Raw genomic sequence first — 16283 nt, 5'->3', positions numbered from 1 at the left:
CCTTTCAAATGAACCATACTGGCATTTGCCTGAAGCGATTTAAGGTAATCACAGAAAAATTAAATCAGAGTGGCTGGACCTGTGTTTGAACCATCATCCTCCCGAATGCGAGTATAGTATGCTAACCACCTTGCCACCTCACTCGGTCAGTTTCACCACCACAGCATTCTCAAATGTATCAGGCCCGTATCTACTATATACAAATAAGGAGTGCTAACCTCCTCAGGATGCATGCATATAGAGAGTGATCGTGTGTATAATTGTATGGGTGCTCTGAGTAAGATGGGGACGGAACAATCTTTACAGAACGATAATTACAGTAATGGAATGAGAGTACCGGTCTATATCACTGGCATCGGTTGGTTGTGCATATTTGGAACATGTGTTATGCTCTTTCTGAAAGCAAAATATTGAAGTGTACTGATTATGTGGAACTCAGCTGTTCTGTTCCTTCACAGGTCGTCGAATCTAGCGGGTATAGTGCTCTCCTACTTCAGGTTAGTTCCAAATTAAATCAGAGGAATGGTTGGTTAAGGAAGTAGGATCAGGTACAAGATGCATAGAGGGGATATCTGGAGTTTTGCTCAGCATCTTTAGTGAATAGGTTCAATGCAGGGCAGCTTGTTCTTAAATAGAGGGTAGAGTGCTAAAATGGACATGATTCGTTTGTTGTGGTGGTAATCATCAATGGTGTTGGTGTGATCTAATCTCCGACTTTATCCTATGAATGGGAGAATAATTTGTGACTCCCCTCCACAAAGGGAGGGACAGATGGCAAATCTTAATAAAATTTTTCCGAATTTATAAAGTATTTAGGCTAAGGAATGTAGTTTTTGCGCCTCCTCTTTGCTGATGGCTGTTTCCTGCACTAAGATTCAGTAGTTGTTTCATGTGGTTTGATATATGTCCATATGTATATAGCACCTACAAAATAAAGGAGGGTGTGGTTATGCAATGATACATGAATTGAGAACCGTGCTTCAATGTCACTGACTGATAGTATCATGAGATTGAAGCTGTGACACGGTTTGTTGATGTGGCTTGGGACTTGAGTAATTGTTAAAAATGTATTGATATTATAGAAAACCTGATAAAATTACGAAAATTGATGTAAAATAAGTAAATGGGAGGCAAATACGACAAAAATGAATGAGAGTGCTTACATGCCAATCTTGGTGTACGAAATTCATTCCATTCCTCCACTAGTGGGATCGACAACTGATGGTGCATATTATTCGTGCTCTATGAATTTAAGTCCTGTAGAAAGCGCCTTGATCTACATGCAGCTATGCTTTGTAATAAAAATGAAAGACACAGTATCCACAGATATGGAAGTCAGGATGACCACCACCTAGGCCACCAAAACAGTGATCATTTACCTGGGTGCATTATGCACCAGTAGTATGAGGAATCAATGCTCTTGGTGTCTTCAAAAACAGAACAGTGAGACACCTGTCGCCTCATCAATATGGAGGAGGAGATTAAATGTAGAGGTCATCACCTTCGTACAGCTGTTTGGAAACACTCCACAATGCTGCAGATTATTCCAGTTTCCATATGTTACGATGTCTTCCGCATTTTTGTCAATAAGAAACATCACCTTTGTCTTGTATTTCAATCATCCTGTATGTTGTGGGAGCAGCTTATCTTACACCATGCGATGTCCAGCTTTCTGTGAGAGCCAGTGGACTGAAAAATGTTAATCTCAGCTTAGCATCTGACACAGACCTCAATGTCACGGTGGTGTATAAAGCTGTAGTCATACACTGCTTCGATGTGTTACATAAAAAATATCCTTTACTGTGATTGATAGTCTGTGGGATATGGTCTTCCTGTAAACAGGCAACATAGCTTTACACAGGTCTGTAGAAGCGAGTTCGATCACTGGCCACATGCTCCAATGGACCAATGTGTGAAAGTTTATGGGACTTAACTGCTAAGGTCATCAGTCCTTAAGCTTACACACAACATAACCTAAATTATCCTAAGGACAAACACCCACACCCATGCCCGAGGGAGGACTCGAAACTCTGCGGGGACCAGCCGCACAGTCCATGACTGCAGCGTCCAATGGACCAATACATGTTTGTTTAATGGGACAACCATATATACTCATGTCAACATGCACACAGTGTTTGTTTTCGATATATCAGAAGAGATAGATATGGTAAAATCTTATAGAGTTATCTACCAGGTGACATTGGCTAAGTTTTTATAGTTTGTAGTTTTACTCTGTTGGATGTTACAAAAATAACGAGGGGCAGGGACACCGTTACACTGTCATATTTCTAACGTAGTAATCATAGGAATACGAGAATTGGGATTAGAACATGTACTGGGTGATATTTATAGACAATCATGCGACATCAATGAATTGTAGGTATTACGTTTCTGAATTCCTTTGTGCTCTCCACATTTGCTCTGCATGGTTGTGAATTTCTTCCTGTATGTTAGTGTGCTACTTTTCTTTCGTGATAGCTCTCTAACTAGTCAGTGACTGGTGGAGGACTAACTTCTAACTGATGGAACAGTGCTTTCGGAATGTGATGGGATTTTGGGATAATTAGAAGGGGTTTGTGACTTGGCAGGGGACATTTCTTACTCGTCAAAATCAGGTGAATTCAAATCTTTTCTATAAATAAAACGCAAGTCCTGATTGACGGATTCATTATTACACAGCCCAAATTTGCCAAGGATAGAAACCCTAAGGGGTTGAAATAGGGGATGAGGCGTCTTTTTGAAAAATGTTGCTATTAAGGCGATTTTGAAGTTAGACCTACGAAAACTGGTGTTTGGTTTCTCGGTGAGAAATGAACAAACATGTATTTCAGCATTTGTGAAAATTGAAGCCTATTAGAGTGAAATATTGGGTGAAAGGTTTTTTGAAAATATACGTTTATTAACAGGCACTTAAATGTGATTTGCAGAGTATCCATGTAGAGGTAGATGTAGAAAACTGCATCTATGAACATTGATATTTGACTTCTCAGTTACAAATGAAAAAAAAAAAAAAATGTGTTTCAGTGTTTTTGGAAATTGAAACCTTAAGGGGGTGCAATAGATGATGAAATTTTTTTAGAAAATATTGCGTTACACTAAGAACAATTTGAAGCTAAACATATGAAAATTGATAATTCACCTTTTGATTAGATATAAAGTAATATCTGTGGGGGGATGAAAGTTGCTATGGAAGTATCTCCACAAGAACGCAAAAAGGCGCGATTAACAAAAACTTTGGACTTAAGCTACCAGAATCCCTTTTTGGCAAAAAGTGCATTTGGAAGATACCATGCCTATATGGCCATAATTAGTGTGAAAAGCTTAGAAGGTGTTGCAACTTACGAACAACTTAAAAATTCGATTAAATTAAAACAAAAAAATCTCTAGAATGAGATTTTCACTCTGCAGCGGAGTGTGCGCTGATATGAAACTTCCTGGCAGATTAAAACTGTGTGCCCGACCGAGACTCGAACTCGGGACCTTTGCCTTTCGCGGGCAAGTGCTCTACCAACTGAGCTGCTGAAGCATGACTCACGCCCGGTACTCACAGCTTTACTTCTGCCAGTACCTCGTCTCCTACCTTCCAAACTTTACAGAAGCTCTCTGCAGGCCATGCAATCAATGTGAGCGAAGCAGTAGATACTTAGCTAGTGCTACAATGAAGACTGGAGGATTCGTAAGAACATGGCAGGTAAGCGATACTCTGACGAAAGGGGAGTTGAGAGGTGAGCTCCATACCGTTTCTTCTAAGTATTGTGGACAAACATATCACAACCTTTTACAATCGTCTCGCGAAGTGACTGCGTTGGCACTAGGAGCTAACAGAAACGTTTCTATAGAGAGACAATGAAAAACAGAAGTTCCATTTTTTGTTTTTTTGAAAAATAAGAGACAACATTCTTTCGTTAGCTTTTTGAGCCTATAAATGAACGAACTGACATCTTAATAGATACAGTAAGTATACATCTACATCTATAGCATAGTTTGCAAGACATCATATGGTGCGGCATCACTAGTCATTTCATTTCCTATTCCACTCACGTACAGAGCGAGGGAGAAAAGGACTGTCTATATGCTTCTGTATGAAAGCTAATTTCTCCCATCTTATCTTTGTTGTCGTTAGGAGAAATTTATGTTGGCGGCAGGAGAATCCTCGTGCAATCAGCTTCAAATGTCGGTTCTCAGCAATGTTTCTCGAAAAGAATATCACATTACCTCCACTGATTCCCATCTGAATTCTTGAAGCATCCATACACTATAGAACTAAGTGTCCAAGCTGCACCTGCTAGTTCCACAGTGTGCTGCAGCCAGTGGCAGGGGCTGTCACAGTTTTGGGCCACCAGAAGCTGCAGCTTTGCCTGTGATGACAGGTTAGTTCAAAAGAATGCTCCAACTTGTGTGCTGTTGTCCAGAGCTAAGGGGACATGTCCTGGTGGTGGCACCCTGTGTGTGGCTAAAGTAACCAGTATGCTACTTAAGTGACGACATAAGTGGAAATATCTTATGTGGGAAGATTCAATATGGCGAGTGTTTGCAATGGACGATTATTCCCGCCATGTAAACTGATCGGTTGACTGCTTGGCGGTCATGGTGACAATCTCTTCAGCCTCCATGCATCTGGTGCAGCTGGAGATGTGTGCGCTACTGCCAATGTGGCCGATGCGTGTCTGGGCCTCTCTTGTGTCCAGTGCAGCCATGGCTATCCAGCAGTCACCTGATGTGTGCGCTTTGCGATCATGAGTGTGCGTGATTGGAAGGGTTTTTCATCAGATGTAGTGGTGGAGGAGGGTGCTTGTGTTCTCAAACATGACTGCATACAAGACCTCTGATAAATTTGTGGCGAAAATTTAATTACTTGATTTGCTAAATGTTTTGTATGATTGTCAGGCGTTGACAATATGTTTTGTTTCAAAGAAGAATCATTGTAAGGCGGGGGTGAATATTTTACGTGATCTATTTAGTTCCTGGAAAACTGTTAAATAATGAATTTGATATGGTACTGCAAAAGGACCATGTTCCGCCATTTTTGGTACTGTAGTTCCACAGCTCTCCCTTTCCCCCCAGCTTTAGGCAATAGGAACACAATATTCTGAGAAGGGACGCAAATCTCTGTCTGCATGTTTGGACTCATTGGGTCATGCGTGTGTTCTCACAAACAGGAAGTAACCATTTGAGAGTGACAGAGACAGTTAGTGTGTCTGGTAATTAATTAGTCAACTAATTTGATATCACAGTGTGCTCATATTGGTGAGGGGAAGTGGTTGGGGATTTCCCAGTGGGATGAAGGAGGAAATGGCTTGGAGAGTTTCCCAGTAGGACAGATTATCCCCAGGAAGTCATAAATCAATCTCAGGGGGTCATAAATCAGTTAACAGAGCAAAAAGTTAGGGGGATTATATCATTAGTTTAATACTTCGGTAAGCACATTTTTTCTAGCAACTCAGAGAAGATAATTATTTTGCTATCCTATTTGAAATGTTATCAACAGACTACATTTATTTTTTGATAATTTTATTTTCTGATTTAGAACTGAAAGCTATAGTGGTACATATATCACCATGGCACCTTTGTGAGATATTAAAACTATGGTGGTAAATGGATATCCCACTTCCATTTTGGGCAATGTTATGGTCGCCAATACATGTAAAAAATAATGAACAGTGGTTTTTGCTTTATTTTATGTTTTTTTTAATTTATTTAAAAATATTAATTATTAATATTGCAGTTTACTTAACACATTGTGAAAACAATACTTGAAACTTTATGACGCATTAAAGGTATGAGCTGATACAGGTCACAATCATGTATATTGCAGAAATGAAGCAATGTGTTCTGACAACAGCAGTGATCGAACGACAAACAGAAACTGATTGTCGTAGCAATTTTCATACACCTGGCGCAACGTACTATCACAAGATGTCAGGCATAGACAGAGGTAGTAAAATGTATTCCCAAAAACTTTCGGGTACCTCTAAGCTGATGGTCAGTACACTTCCCAAGCATCAAAAATGACACATTAATTTTGTTATAAGTATACTTCTCAAGTCCCTTCCAGAAATTACTTTGGTTCAAATGGCTCTGAGCACTATGGGACTTAACATCTATGGTCATCAGTCCCCTAGAACTTAGAACTTCTTAAACATAACGAACCTAAGGACATCACACAACACCCAGTCATCACGAGGCAGAGAAAAAATTACTTTGGTGGTTACCATACTTCGCAGTAATCATTAAACACCTTGGTTTGGTGGGACATGTACTTCTCATACCCCTGGTGGCTATATTTCACAACAAAAGAGACTACAGCCGGTGCAGCAGGCTGCCACTAGATGCCAGAAGCGTATGGAAGTGGAAACACATATTCCCTTAAACGCTGTAAAGAAATATGTTTAGTGGGAAGTATATGCCCCACGGCCTGCGAAAAGGTTAATTATCTAGTATATCAATTTCATATAAAAATGCACTAGAACCACCTTTGTCCCAGTACTGTTGTAACTGTGATATAGTCTTTACCTGTAGCTATGGGAGCGACATTACAAACCACCTGACTAAAAGATGCAGCATCGGCTGAAGGTGGGCTGTTATGTCGGCAGTCTTGTAGGGTGTTGAGTTAGTGATGTCAGAGATGCTGATTTTCAGTGTTATTAAATAATACATTGGCAACACAGAATATGTCGGGAGCAAGGTGTCTTTGTTCTGCACAAAACAATAATAAACACTAGCAAAAGTTTTTATTCATAATATATAAAGTCATGTGAAACGAAAAATTGATAATGGAGCTGCAATCCTGGACGAACAATGAACAAAAGTTAAGTATATCCACGACTGTTGTGTATTTGAGTCCCTGCCGATGGGGGCTCGCTTTTTGAACTAAACAATGTGATATACGAGGGCGCGCTGAAAAATAATGTCTGCGAATATTTTAATACTCTTAAAGGGTTTTAAATAGAAAACGCATTAACGTTCTACATCTTTTCTTCTTATCTACGTATTTATTTCTCAACATAGTCACTCTGGCGACGAACACATTCCTCCTAACAAGAGACCAGTTTTTTGATGCTATCACTGTCGAATGTCTGACCTTGATGACGGGGTCACAACCTTACCTCTGCCTGCACCGCTTCATGACTATCAAAGTGAAGTCCTCGAAGATGTTCTTTAAGTTTCTGTAACAGGTGAAAGTTGGATGGGGGCAAGTCGGACCGTATGCAGGATGATCGATGACAGTGAACCGAAGGCGTCGAATTCTTGCAGATACCGCAGCGCTCGCGTGTAGTCTGGCATTGTCATGCTGAAAGAGAGGGTGGCCCATGTGTGAACAAACCCTGCGAATTCGAAACTCGATTATATCACGCTATTTCTCAAGCACCGACGTAGTAACGCTATGAACTGACACGTTACACTCAACAATTCCGAGCCCTCTAGTGGCAGAGAAAATGGTTAAAATGGCTCTGAGCCTATGGGACTTAACTTCTGAGGTCATCAGTCCCCTAGAACTTAGAACTACTTAAACCTAACTAACCTAAGGACATCACACACATCCATGCCCGGGGCAGGATTCGAACCTGTGACTAGCGGCAGGGAGCTGTAGATGTATACAGAGAGGAAGAATAAAGATGTACAATGTTGATAACATTTATTTTATTTAAAAAGCTTGTAGAGTTTTCACATTAAAATTCGGGGGCATTAGATTAGATTAGATTAATTCTAGTTCCATGGATCATGAATACGATATTTCGTAATGATGTGGAACCAGTCGAATTTTCCAATACATGACATAATTAGGTTAATTTAACAACATACTTAAGTTAATATAGGCCGGCCGAAGTGGCCGTGCGGTTAAAGGCGCTGCAGTCTGGAACCGCAAGACCGCTACGGTCGCAGGTTCGAATCCTGCCTCGGGCATGGATGTTTGTGATGTCCTTAGGTTAGTTAGGTTTAACTAGTTCTAAGTTCTAGGGGACTAATGACCTCAGCAGTTGAGTCCCATAGTGCTCAGAGCCATTTTTTTTAAGTTAATATAACAACTCTATTTTTTGTGTTTTTTTAATTTTCTTTATTTTTTATTTTTATTTTTTTATTTTTTTAATATTTTTGTTTTTTTTTTCTTTTTTTTCTTAATTTATATCTAAAAATTCCTCTATGGAGTAGAAGGAGTTGTCATTCAGAAATTCTTTTAATTTCTTCTTAAATACTTGTTGGTTATCTGTCAGACTTTTGATACTATTTGGTAAGTGACCAAATACTTTAGTGCCAGTATAATTCACCCCTTTCTGTGCCAAAGTTAGATTTAATCTTGAATAGTGAAGGTCGTCCTTTCTCCTAGTATTGTAGTTATGCACACTGCTATTACTTTTGAATTGGGTTTGGTTGTTAATAACAAATTTCATAAGAGAGTATATATACTGAGAAGCTACTGTGAATATCCCTAGATCCTTAAATAAATGTCTGCAGGATGATCTTGGGTGGACTCCAGCTATTATTCTGATTACACGCTTTTGTGCAATAAATACTTTATTCCTCAGTGATGAATTACCCCAAAATATGATGCCATATGAAAGCAATGAGTGAAAATAGGCGTAGTAAGCTAATTTACTAAAATGTTTATCACCAAAATTTGCAATGACCCTTATTGCATAAGTAGCTGAACTCAAACGTTTCAGCAGATCATCAATGTGTTTCTTCCAATTTAATCTCTCATCAATGGACATACCTAAAAATTTGGAATATTCTATCTTAGCTATATGCTTCTGATTAAGGTCTATATTTATTAATGGCGTCATACCATTCACTGTACGGAACTGTATGTACTGTGTCTTATCAAAATTCAGTGAGAGTCCGTTTACAAGGAACCACTTAGTAATTTTCTGAAAGACAGTATTGACAATTTCATCAGTTAATTCTTGTTTCTCAGGTGTGATTACTATACTTGTATCATCAGCGAAGAGAACTAACTTTGCCTCTTCATGAATATAGAATGGCAAGTCATTAATATATAATAAGAACAACAAAGGACCCAAGACTGACCCTTGTGGAACCCCATTCTTGATAGTTCCCCAGTTTGAGGAATGTGCTGATCTTTGCATGTTACGAGAACTACTTATTTCAACTTTCTGCACTCTTCCAGTTAGGTACGAATTAAACCATTTGTGCACTGTCCCACTCATGCCACAATACTTGAGCTTGTCTAGCAGAATTTCATGATTTACACAATCAAAAGCCTTTGAGAGATCACAAAAAATCCCAATGGGTGGTGTTCGGTTATTCAGATCATTCAAAATTTGACTGGTGAAAGCATATATGGCATTTTCTGTTGAAAAACCCTTCTGGAAACCAAACTGACATTTTGTTAGTACTTCATTTTTACAGATATGTGAAGCTACTCTTGAATACATTACTTTCTCAAAAATTTTGGATAAAGCTGTTAGAAGGGAGATTGGATGGTAATTGTTGACATCAGATCCATCCCCCTTTTTATGCAAAGGTATAACAATAGCATATTTCAGTCTATCAGGGAAAATGCCCTGTTCCAGAGAGCTATTACACAGGTGGCTGAGAATCTTACTTATCTGTTGAGAACAAGCTTTTAGTATTTTGCTGGAAATGCCATCAATTCCATGTGAGTTTTTGCTTTTAAGCAAGTTTATTATTCTCCTAATTTCAGAGGGAGAAGTGGGTAAGATTTCAATTGTATCAAATTGCATAGGTATGGCCTCTTCCATTAACAGCCTAGCATCTTCTAATGAACACCTGGATCCTACTATATCCACAACATTTAGAAAATGATTATTAAAAATATTTTCAACTGCTGACTTTTTGTTCGTAAAGTTTTCATTCAATTTGATGGTAATACTGTCTTCCTTTGCTCTTGGTTGACCTGTTTCTCTTTTAATAATATTCCAAATTGTTTTAATTTTATTATCAGAGTTGCTGATTTCAGACATGATATACATACTCCTGGATTTTTTAATAACTTTTCTTAATATAACACAGTAGTTTTTATAATTTTTGATAGTTTCTGGGTCACTACTCTTTCTTGCTGTCAGATACATTTCCCTTTTCCGGTTACAAGATATTTTTATACCCTTAGTAAGCCATGGTTTGTTACAAGGTTTCTTACGAGTATATTTAACTATTTTCTTGGGGAAGCAGTTTTCAAATGCATTTACAAAAATGTCATGAAATAAATTATATTTTAAATTGGCATCAGGTTCACGGTACACCTCATCCCAGTCTAACTGCTGTAGGCTTTGCAATTGTTAAATTGTTGACTGAACGTACTACTTTGAAGGACTGTTTAGTATTGCTGAATGGAGCTATGTCATATATTGTAACTAGCTGTGCACCATGATCAGAAAGACCATTCTCAACAGGCTGAGCATTTATCTGGTTAAACTTATCTTGGTCTATAAAGAAGTTATCTATCAGTGAGCTGCTATCCTTTACCACCCGAGTAGGAAAATCAATAACGGGTGTCAAATTGAAAGAACCGAGTAATACTTCAAGGTCATTTTTCCTATTACCCTCTTTCAGAGAATCTACATTGAAGTCCCCACAAATAATAATTTGCTTCCCCCTGTCTGACAGATAGCACAACAAGGAGTCCAAATTTTTCAGAAATAGATGAAAATTTCCTGATGGGGACCTATATACAGTTACAATTATAAATGTGCCTTTATTTAATTTAAGCTCACAGGCACATGCTTCTATATGTTTCTCTACACAAAACTTTTTTGTTTCTATACTTTTTGCACAATGATAACTTTTGACATATATGGCAACTCCTCCTTTCTCCATATTTTCTCTCATTACATGTGCAGAGAGCTTATAACCACTTACATTTACCTTATCCATATCAGTAACAATGTGATGCTCAGACAGGCATAGTATATCTATTTCATTCTCAGCTTCTAAATCTTCCAAACAAACCAGAAGCTCATCTACTTTATTCTTTAAACTCCCAATATTTTGATGAAATATACTTACATTATTTTTAATTATACTTTTATGAGAACCTTTCCTTATTCTAACATTTGCAGTACTCTCCTGTCTGAGTTTCTCATTGTGCTTAGGCCTAGTTCCTATACCAGTGGTCACATGGTGTTCAGAGAGGCAGATTATGTCAATTGGGTTGGGTGACTTTAGTTCATCAATGCAATTACCTAGGACTGAGATACAACTTGGTGGAGATAAAATTTCTGGTGATTGGTGAAAATTTATAATTGATAGCTGTGATTGGTGATCCAATGTGCTAGAATTGTGCTGTTGAATTTCTTTCCTAAACTGAAGATTTGTTTCAATCCTGACCTCTCGTAGAACTTGACATCTTTCTGTCTTACCTATCCTAAAAAAGGTGCTGCTCCAACACCTGTAACCACTGGTATTTTACCATTCATGGCAGTGCCTCCCCCCCTTAAATTTCCTGCTATTACCCCAGCCAGTTTCCCCTTCCCTTTCCTGTTGAGATGTAGGCCGTGCCTGGTATAGTCCCACCTACTGAGATAATCAATAGGAACCACACCAACATGAGCCCCCGCACCCGAACACAAGCAGCCGTTCCAACTCCAAATTAACTCTCCCAACAGAAGAGTTCAAATGAGGCCGGTCATGGCGTCTCAGGACAGATACAAATTCAACATTGGTGTGTCTCGATGCCGACGCAATCTTTACCAGGTCACACTCTATACTGTACCCAGGATCTCTGTCGATGTCAGCACGCCCTCATAGGTTGGCCTCATTATGTGTAAGTTTATATTTCCATTTACAGACAGCAGATACTCTTGTGAAACCAGATGAATAGTTTTGAAACACCTTGTATATTATTTTTATACACTAATTTTCCTTCAGGCATTATTTCTAGGGATGTGGTCTGGTCTTGCACACTACAGCTTTCCATGTACTGTACTTTGAGTTCAGCGACAGACTGTGTAGTAAGCCCCCCCCCCCCCCCCCACCTACCTTTACCAGTTACTTATGTTCCTGGAAAGTGATGAATGTACTTTATGACCTGAAAACTTAACAAAGAGGGGAAAGTTGCTTACAAGTAACACAGCAGAATATCGAACACGTACCTGAAACTGTTAACTACATCAAACACCACCTCAAAATGGTATAGATCGTATCTTATAAGTCCGATTCGTGCACGAATAACTGTCTTTGTCCTCTGTTACGTACTTTGCCTAATAAATATTTAGTCCGTGTGGTGAATGGGATGGCCGGCAATCAGGTCGTTTCAACGTCAACTTGGCTTGCTTGTCTAAAATTGTTTATAAGATAATCGAGTCCAAGCAACAGTGAGAAGCATACCATCCCATGAAAGTGCATGAGGATTCTGACGTGGAATCAGTTATACGTACGTGGCTCAAATTGGTACCTACACGAAAAACGTGTGAGTGAAACCCAAATGCAATGGATAAATAGTATAATTTAGCAGTAGATTAGTTATACAATCTAGCCACGGTGGTAATGAATAAACATCGAGTAAGAATAGCTAACGGTGCTTTTGAGTAACATCTCAGGTTCACAAAAGAAATAATATGATAGATGCCGTGAAAACTTGATCGTGAGCGGAAACAGCTACTTGAAAGTCACTTGAGTTGTCAGATGCCTAAAATGAGACGAATTCAGATCATTCTGAAACAATTAAGGTGTGAATAAAGAGCTGATATTCTGCATGCGAAATATGTACAGAACAACACTCGAAATCGGTACGACGTTTCCTAACGTGACTTCTGTCATAGTCCGTAAACGTATGAAGGCAGCTACAATGCTTGGGGCTGGCTATGAACCCTTCAAAACACCGGTGTCTGCTTGTCGACTGCGATCCTGTTCACATTAGACAGCGCGCTGTCCAGGATGACGAATAAACAAAAAATGTTGCATCTTTGTCCCGCTAAGAGTGGCGGAATAAAACCGAATTCTACTACCTAGCGTACCCAAATGTCGAAGCCGTCAAAGATTTCGACTCACGGCGAGAGAGGCTCATACTTTCTCAGTCTGGGAAAGATATCTCGTTCTAGCAGAAAGAGGCGGCGGGTGACTGAACCTCTATGATGAGACAAGTGAGTTACAAAGAGAGTGGAGCAATTTTGCGATGCATGAAAGGCCCTCGTTCCAAACCAGTTGTCTTTCGGTGCAAAACAGAATATAGCGTATGGATCTTTGGTGCTGCAGTTACGTGGAAATGTAAAAGTTAGCAGAAGATAGGGATACCTGGTGGGAAACATGAAAGCAATTGAAAGACTGATGATTTAAAAACAAAATAGCGACTGCCAAGAACTGTTTGTGCAGCTATAAGGATAGAAAGCTTGGTGGGCAAGCAAGGTGTAAGTGGCTCCTTCGGGGCGATTAAAAGCTCAGCGACCTGGAAACCTCGGCGTTATCGCCGGCTAGCACTGTGGAGCGTAATTGCAGCAAAGAGCCTGGGCTATTCCGCGGGCTGTCATCTAGAGATATCGAGACAGGCGGGCGCACGGCACGAAAGCAGCGGGCGCCATATCCCACGCCACATCTGGCCATCTGATACGCGGCGACGCTGACCCGGCCGTGACCCGCCGCGTCGTCACCCGACCCCCAGCCCGAATACCGCCACTGTGACGCGGCGCTGGGAAGCACTTGTACGAGAACACTCACCGCTTAATACGAGGGCTGTCTGGAGAGTACACTCATAGACTCCGTTACACTACGAATGCAGCAGTACAGGGCGAGGCAGTCAAACGAGAAACGAGAAGATGCAGGGACTGGCTGGCTGCCGTCGTGGAAGGGCTATGGGCGTATAGAAAGGTAGAAGTTTTAAGCTACATTTTCCTAGTTGCGGGAATTTCCCACAACAGGTTGCGTAAAACGCATACGAGGCCGCGCTTCCGATCTGCACAATGCAAACATATCAGGTCATTCTCCTAGGGTGCGCACAACACAGTGCCTTGGGGGATCAATCTGCGGGAAACGCTTGCGTGCGTCTGGGTGAGTAACAAGTTACTACTAGAACTCGATAAAGGAAGCGCGAGAAAAAAAAAATGGCTCTGAGCACTATGGGACTTAACATCTGAGGTCATCAGTCCCCTATAACTTAGAACTACTTAAACCTAACTAACCTAAGGACATCACACACATCCATGCCCGAGGCAGGATTCGAATCTGCGACCGGAGCGGTCGCGCGGTTCCACACTGAAGCGCCTAGAACCGCTCGGTCACACCGGCCGGTGGAAGCGCGAGGACAGACAGACTTTTTCGAAACTGTTTCATCCACAAGGTAGTGGGACCTAAAACTGAGCTCGAAACTGAATTGTTCTTCAAATGGCACCAACTTTAAGACCAATGCCAAAACACAAATTTTCAACATTGTGACGGACTTGGAAACCATAAACGGACATATCCAGGATATGCCAATAACGCGACGTTTCGATACTAAAACTGCAGCATGACATTGTAGTATTGCCTTTCTGCTTTTATCACAAGTGCTGACAGTCAGCAGAGCCCTACATATTACGATGATAATGTCACAGCTGGAGACCTCACCACGTGCAATAAATGCAACATGCTATGTGTATTATGCCAGACAGTACTATTTTCTTTCTTTCTGCTGCAATATATTTCTTTCAAACTACAGAATCAATATTTTTGTCCCATTTCCTGTCTTCAGAAACAGTAAAAACTAAATGCACACATATATCAATTAGTGTGGAAGGAAAGCAACCCAGTACGATTCAATGAGGTCATCACTTTCATTGTACATAGCAGAAGATTGGCAAATCGACATTTAATCTAATGGAACAATAGCCCAGTAGCACCTATAACAATCGATAAGTCGTTTCGCCAAACAACCTACGTTAACGTTACTTACTAATGAGTAACTTACCTTAATGTACCTATCTGCGAGTTAAGCGGCGATATTTTCTACTGCTGTAATTGGTTTTGCGTCTCTGTTGCAGAAATCAGTACCCAATTTGTGTCCAACTGGTGAAAGAAGATAACGAAACTGGTTGGGTGTGAATCTGAAAAATGTCTTAAACTTTACTGCATCGTCAAGCAATTGTTTTGTTACTAAAATGTTACACACTCTTTTTCTTCTTCACGATGTGAGACAAAGAACTTTCATCTGGCTTCTTTCCGCATCCTGACTACTCTTCCGAATATACTACCGGCCATTAAAATTGCTACATCAAGAAGAAATGCAGACGATAATCGGCTATTCTTTGGACAAATATACTATACTAGAACTGACAAGTGATCACATTTTCACGGATATTGGGTACATAGATCCTGAGAAATCAGTACCCAGAACAACCACCTCTGGCCGTAATAACGGCCTTGATACACCTGGGCATTGAGTCAAACAGAGCTTGGATGGCGTGTACAGGTACAGCTGCGCATGCAGCTTCAACACCATACCACAGTTCTGCCGTATTGTGACGAGCCAGTTGCTCGGCCACCATTGACCAGACGCTTTCAGTTGGTGAGATATCTTGAGAATGTGCTGCCCAGGACAGCAGTCGAACATTTTCTGTATCCAGAAAGGCACGTACAGGACCTGCAACATGCGGTCGTGCATTATCCTGCTGAAATGTAGGATTTCGCAGGGATCAAGTGAAGGGTAGAGCCACGGGTCGTAACACATCTGAAATGTAACGTCCACTGTTCAAAGTGCCATCAATGTGAACAAGAGGTGACCGAAACGTGTAACCAATGGCACCCCATACCATCACGGCGGGTGATACGCCAGTATGGCAATGACGAATACACCGTTCCAATGTGCTTTCACAGCGATGTCGCCAAATACGGATGCGACCATCATGATGCTGTAAACAGAACCTGGATTCATTCGAAAAAATGATGTTTTGCCATTCGTGCACCCAGGTTCGTCGTTGAGTACACCATCACAGGCGCTCCTGTCTGTGATGCAGCGTCAAGGGTAACCGCAGCCATGGTCTCCGAGCTGATAGTCCATGCTGGTGCAAACGTCGTCGAACTGTTCGTGCAGATGGTTGTTGTCTTGCAAACGTCCCCATCTGTTGACTCATGTATCGAGACGTGGCTGCACTATCCGTTACAGCCGTGCGGATAAGATGCCTGTCATTTCGACTGCTAGTGATACGAGGCCGTTGGGATCCAGCACAGCGTTCCGTATTACCGTCCAGAACCCACCGATTCCATATTCTGCCAGCAGTCATTGGATCTCGACCAACGCGAGCAGCAATGTCGCGATACGATAAACCGCAATCGCGATAGGCTGCAATCCGACCTTTATCAAAGTCGGAAACGTGATGGTGCGCATTTCTCCTCCT

Source organism: Schistocerca americana, chromosome 1 (assembly GCF_021461395.2).
Source record: "Schistocerca americana isolate TAMUIC-IGC-003095 chromosome 1, iqSchAmer2.1, whole genome shotgun sequence".
Lineage (NCBI taxonomy): Eukaryota > Metazoa > Arthropoda > Insecta > Orthoptera > Acrididae > Schistocerca > Schistocerca americana.
Note: the sequence above shows the minus strand (reverse complement) of the source record.